The sequence below is a fragment of the Rutilus rutilus genome (assembly GCF_951802725.1).
Source record: "Rutilus rutilus genome assembly, chromosome: 5".
NCBI lineage: Eukaryota > Metazoa > Chordata > Actinopteri > Cypriniformes > Leuciscidae > Rutilus > Rutilus rutilus.
The window spans coordinates 45121688-45129095 of NC_140213.1; positions in this window are offsets into that span (position 1 = coordinate 45121688).

Sequence of the window (7408 nt, forward strand, 5' to 3'; positions counted from 1 at the left end):
ACCATGAACAAAGATTAATAAGTATTGTATTGCTGTTAGATCATGTTAATTAATACATTAATGTTAAATGAGATCTTATTGTAAAGTTTTACCTATTTTATTAGTTATATTTATATTATTGCTTGAATATTTATTTTATTATTGATATATTTATTTTATTATAGTTTTGTTGGTGCTTGTAATGGTGTTCAGCACTTAATTACAATACATTTTGTGTATGCTCCCAATAAGTTTAGTTCAGGTGAATAAGTTTAACCACTTGGCTTAAAAGTAGGGCTGATGTGGTTAAGTGGGGGCAAGTTTCATGGATATGACACTTTCATAGTGAGAAATATGAGGGCGTGTATTTCCTGGAAGATTGGCTTGCTGTGAAAAGCACCTATACTATACTAATATACTACATCTAATGCAAAAATTAGTATTACTAAAGACTATAAAATTATAGTCTTTAAGGGACTTTGGTATTACTACACCTGTCCTTTTAACCAGATTTGGCAGGTTATAGGTGTTACGTAAAGTATACGAGGATGCAAGTTGCAAGTAAACGATCTCTTTATTGGGAATGACAACAATACGTCCAACACGCTGCAGACAGCAGGAGAGTGATGCAGGGACTTCGATGGACAACCCGGAATGATGAGTGATGATAAGAGTGAAGAATTCCCCGGAGTGATGATCAAAGTGTAGAGTCCACAACGAGACTGGAAACAGGAATCAGCACAACACGATGAACTCAAAATGGGAAAAGAGAACACACGAGGAGAACAGGAACAGGAAAGGACACAGGGAAACTCCAACAACGATCTGGCAAACACAAGACGAAAGACAAGGAATTTTTAGGCTGGCTGATGTAACGCAGAGGCGCTGATGAGAGAATCAGATGATCAGCGGTAACGCCCACACGAAACAATCAGTACGCACACTACACACACACACACTCAAGACGAGACAGCGAATCTAACAACCGTGACAATATAGGTTGAGTAGTTCGCTCCATTATATTGGTTCCATTTATTTGAAATAGATCCTACATCTACAATCAGTAGCCTACATTTTATTTGACATTTTACGCATACATAATACAAAATGTGTCATATTATGCGGATACATTTCTAATTATATCTGGACTTTAATGAGTACAAAATGTGATGTAGAATGAGGATGCTAATTAGTGTAGGTTGTTTTCCGTTTTAAGGCGACTTTCTTCAAATGCGCGGTTTTTTTTTTTGGCATGCCAGACCTTGTTTTAATAAAGTAGCCTCTGTCCTTATCTGTCATTGTCAGCGCGTTGTCTGTGTCCTCTGCCGTTTTCTTTTCCACTGCTTGAGAAAATGGCGTGACTGAGAACAGCGTCAATTGTGTGCTGAATGTTTAAAAGTTGCTGACATCAGTCCAAGAATTGATTGATCTGACAAAACAGCTCTAGTGTGATCTCTCCAGGATTACACAATGTGAATGTATGTTTTTACCATGAGAGTACAGAGCTGTATTGTGTGTGTGTGTGTTTGTGTACTACACACATGTTGGATATACTGGATATCAGCTTCTGGGACAAAACCTGACTGATGGTGATCCATGATTTTCTTATTAGTGCTCAGAGTTGACATTTTGTGGACTTCTGCTTGTCCACTTGCCTTTTGAGTATTGACAACAGGTTCTCGATGGGATTAAGACACAGAGAGTTGCCTGGCCACGGATACAAAACTTCCATGTAGGCTAATGATCTCCGAGCCACTTCAGTATCACTGCTACCTTGTGACATGAAGCTTCATCATGCTGGAAAATGCACGGATCATCACCAAACCGCTCCTGAATCATTGGGAGAAGTTGCTCTTGTTTGTTTTGATACCATTCTCTGTGTAATGGCAATGTTTTGGGGCAGAAGCCTGCTCACATACCAGACACTTCGACTGGAAAAACATGCCTTGAAAACCGTAAAAAGCAAAATCTTACTGGAAAAATCTTATCCACCACTTACATAAACAACATGCTTTGCATACCAGTGGCCACATACTGTATGTAGAATCTCATGAAGATCTATTTAGAGGATTTCTTGGGGAAAAAAACAAAAACATTCTGGTATCTTAAAAAGTGTAATCATTTCGTGGACGTCCGCTTTCTTTTAGTAAAGTTTTACTGCCTATACAGACAAGTTTGGCTCAGACAAACCTGATATATCTGTCATTGCTGCATGCTCTGCCAGTGGAAACACATTTATATTAATTCAACATGTATCTCCAACACAGTGGGTGGCCAATAACAGTACTATTTTTTTAATGACACATCTGGTAAAAGAACACCCACCAACAATGTCAGCTAACAGCTAAAAAATAAATAAATAAATAAACTGGCCACATGGCTGAATGATAAAAGAACAAATGACAAGAAGCAGGTGCATAGTAGAGTGCAAGGTAATGTGTAATGTAGGAAGAACATGCAAACAGCTACACACATTTGCAGAGTGAAGTTGTCCAATATAAGAGCAGACCACCATCTCCTGATCAACTGGAAATGTAGGAAACAAACATGGTATGCTCTTAAAGTGAAGTGAAGGCCAAGTATCCACCCATACTCGGAATTTGTCCTCTGCATATAACCCATCCAAGTTAGTGCACACACATTAGGAGCAGTGAGTAGTGAACACGTTGTCAGAATGATTCCGGTTCATATGGCTATGCGGAAGCCCCCCCCCCCCCCCCCCCCCCCAAAAAAAAAATTCTGTATTAGACATTTTTAAGGCCAGACAAGTAATTTGTTGAGGTCAATTTGTAAAGAAAGACTACACGCCTGCGCACGTATATATTCAAACGCGCATACCTTTAGACTAAACACGTAATATGCATGTGCAGCTATGAAAAATGAAAACAAAACAAACTTATCAATTCATCTGAGTCAAACATGACTGAATTTCCCACCACAACAGCGCCTTCATACCTGCATGTTGACCGCATACTCCAGTATCAACAGTGTTTGAAGATTCATAGCTGCATGTCACACACTGGTTAAGTGTGTAAAAAAAACTATTTGTGACTCTGAATCACAAAACCAGTCATAAGTCGCACGGGTATATTTGTGGCAATAGCCAACAATACATTGTGTGGGTCAAAATTATCGATTTTTCTTTTATGCCAAAAATCATTAGGATATTAAGTAAAGATCATGTTCCATGAAGATATTTTGTACATTTATTTTTGTGAGTGAATGCAGCAGTCGCGAACATAAATGGACAACTTTAAAGGAGATTTTCTCAATGTTTCGATTTTTTTGCACACTCAGATTCCAGATTTACAAATAGTTGTATCTCGATCAAATATTGTCCTATCATAACAAACCATACGTCAATGCAAAGCTTATTTATTCAGTTTTCAGGTTATGTATAAATCTCAATTTCATAAAATGTACATATATTTGACTGGTTTTGTCGTCCAGGGTAACTATGCACTGTAAAAAAAATTCTAACCTCCCTAACTCAAAATTCTCTAGTGACTGGTCACATCTAAATTTTTCAATTGGCCCAAGTGAAATTCTGTAAATTTAATTTGATAATTTACAGAATTTCACTTGGGCCAATTGAAAAATTCAGATGTGACCAGTCACTAGAAAATTTTGAGTTGGGGAGGTTAGATTTTTTTTTACGGTGAATACATACATATATCACTGTGTGTACACACATAAGCTGATCGACCTTGCAGTGCCAAACCACATCTAACCAAATGTTTCCCCAGAAATGTGTTTAAAGAAGTTGCAAGTGTCGAAAGCAGTCTTAGAGGAAGAGTGGAGTAACATCTCACCGAAAGACCAGACCAGCAGCCGCTGGCAACACCAGATACTGCTCTTTTTGATATTGACTTTTATGGTGAAATTCATGTCTTTCCAGGAGAATGTGGGATGCTGGATTCATCATACTCAGGAAGTTGAATGGATGGATCATGTTTTTTTTTCTTAATTTCCGAAAAAGTTGCTCAGCTTTTCAGGATGTAAATTACAGCAAACTCAGGGATATATTGGCGCCAACAGCCTCGTGGGCAGCACTTTGTGACCTTTAAGTGATTAAGAGATTTAAGTGACTTTTGTGAGCCCGCAACTCCTCTCTCTCCCACTTGGCTTGTCTTCAGCATATTATCTATTTATAAATTACAGAAACGTCTGTCTGTATGTCTGATATTCGCATATCTCTTGAACAGTTAGTCCTTGACAGGTGTCTTGCTACGGGCACGAGTAAGTGCAGTGCCAAGTTTGGCATGGTTTGGATTAGAAATGCAAAAGATATTGTTAAATATATCGGTAAAAGAAGCACACATCGGCTTTTGCCGCTCTAGCCGCTGGCCACTCCCCCTCTCACACACACACTGAGTGAGCACAGCCCAGGACCAGAGACAGAGAGGGTCGAAGAAAGCAGCGGAGCTTAAGTAGCGTTTTTCACTGTGTAGTTAGTTCACTGTGTAGCCTGCTCCCTGAATCGTCACACTTATTCATTTGTGGATGTTAACTGAATCTGTAAGTCAGCTACTGTTTACTTCTGAATATTATATTTTATTCTGGTGCGCTTAACGTTATCGCTACTGTGTAATAGTAGCCTATGCTATTCACCAACTAAACATATCCTATTCAATGCGTTCACAGTCTCTTTCACGGCCATCATGTGTAGTAGCCTATATACACAAACTGTTTGCTCAAGCGTAGCGTTTTCTCAGAGTTCACTGTGTAGCCTGCTCCCTCAATCGTGTAGTTCAATTTTCCATATTTACTGATATTTTTTCAATAAAGATATCTTTTTTTTGCTTATTTTTTAAGCATATTTTCCACATTATGAATTTTTCATAATTTTACAAAAGATTTCTATTTCAAATGAATGTTCTTTTGAACTTCACATGCATCAAAGAATCACTGACATAATGTCATATAATATGTCAGTATCAGTATTTGCTTTCTACCATGCACGAATAAAAATGTCACTGAACCTTTGCTGTGTAATTGTAACAATGAGCACTCAAACACACCAAACCAACAATTACTAAAAAAACACACACACAAAAACTGATTTTGCACGGGCACTTTGCACTAGTCTCAATAAAGGCAAAAACATCTGCATTGAAAACCCTTTATGTTGCTCTTGTTGTCGTTGTTGTTTTTGGCGTATGCCTACTAACAAAACGTCATTAGCATAGAAACCAATGCAGATGTTCTGGAACACAAAAGAGCACATGACACGCAAATCAGATCCGAACATTTACTATACAGAGTATGGACAGTCAATAATTTAGATCAAATTCCAAACGGATACACAAATAATCGACTTTTGACTGACAGTGTGAAGTATCTGAATCTGCTCACTTGTTTTCATTCCCTCCCTCAAATGGACTTATTAGTGGACTAATGCAGGGAATAGTGAATGAGGGTATAGGGGACGATTTCAAACACAGCAGCTAGGGATGGCAGGTGGGGTAAATTGAATTAACTAATAATCAATAAATACTAATATATAACTATAACTAATAATAAATGTAAAAACAATTATCGTAAATTATTGGTGAAATATTGATGCTGTCCTGAGTTTTAAAGGCCCGTTCACACCAAGGACGATAACTATAATGATAAAATAGATATCGTTGGAATCACTTTCAAAACGATTTTTTTCCAGCTAATGAACAATAAAATGATTGACAGCCAATCAGAATCCATCCTGCTTTAAAGCAATCAAGCTTATGTTGACAGATGACGTAAACTGCAGCATGCTTACAATAAACAGAACAATATTGTCTGCTGGTATGACGCTAATATAGTTATCGTTCTTGGTGTGGGCTTAAAGTCTTTATGTAAAGACCCCCCCAAAAAAGCAAACAAATGGCCACTTCTGTCATGTTTGATTTGCGATCTCGAAAGCTAGTTTCCAATCCAGTCTGATTAAAGTTTCCCTTGCTTAAAAAACTGGTGCCATTGAGTGATGTTTGTTCCAAGGAGGAGTGTTAAAAGTACATTTTTTAAAAACTGTACTTGTAGATAATATATCAGTGAAATAAAGGCCACTTCCTTTTATGACTGTTTCTTAACACACTTAATTACACTTTTAAAAAAGTGCACTTTGTAGTTTCAAATTAAAGGTTGCATTTGAAATAATTTTGTTTTTAAAAATCTTTTGATTCATCTTTATAATCTTTTAATCTACTAACATATTAAAGCGCATTTAAAGTACTTGATTATAATTTTAACTGTAGTGTGTTCTTTGCCAATACATTTAGAGTTAATGTATTTTAAATGTTCAAAATTGCAAATGTGTAATTACAGATAGGCCTACATTTAAAATACATGACAATCAAAAAAAATGGCATTAATGACATTATATTTTAGTTCAACATAAATGCTTTTGTCAGTACATTCAACACACTTTAACCATATTTCAAAGACAAAAGACAAAGTAATTATAAAATTACACTATGTCCTACTTACGTGTGTCAAAAAAGCACTATACTGTATTTCAGCTAACTGCATTTAAATTATAATACATTCTTAATTTAATTGCATTTAACTGTCCAAAAATATTACAATCAGTTTATACTAAAATATATTATTTTAAAGTACAGGGTGGGCCATTTATATGGATACACCGTAATAACATGGGAATGGTTGGTGATATTAAAGTCCTGTTTGTGGCACATTAGTATATGTGAGGGGGCAAACACCTCCTCCTCAAACTTATTGGTAATGTCACAAGAAAAACAATGGTGTGCTTGGTTTCAACGTAACTTTATTCGTTCATGAGTTATTTACAAGTTTCTGACCACTTATAAAATGTGTTCAATGTGCTGCCCATTGTGTTGGATTGTCAATGCAACCCTGTTCTCCCACTCTTCACACACTGATAGCAACACCGCAGGAGAAATGCCAGCACAGGCATCCAGTACCATTCAACTGGCCCACGACGACCAATCCACTTTCCAGGAAACTGTTCATCTAGGAATGCTCGGACCTGGCACCCATAATGGGGTGGTGCACCATCTTGCTGGAAAAACTCAGGGAATGTGCCAGCTTCAGTGCATAAAGAGGGAAACACATCATCATGTAGCAATTTCAAATATCCAGTGGCCTTGAGGTTTCCATTGATGAAGCTGGCATGTTCCCTGAGTTTTTCCAGCAAGATGGTGCACCACCCCATTATGGGTGCCATTACCAATAAGTTTGATGTGTCACATGGCCCTCTTCCTATTGAAAAAACAAAAGTTGTATCCAAGATGGCCGACTTCTAAATGGCCACCATGGTCACCACCCATCTTGAGGAGTTTGCCCCCTCACATATACTAATGTGCCACAAACAGGACTTTAATATCACCAACCATTCCCATGTTATTATGGTGTATCCATATAAATGGCCCACCCTGTATATTATTTCCACAATACAGTCAGCACTCAA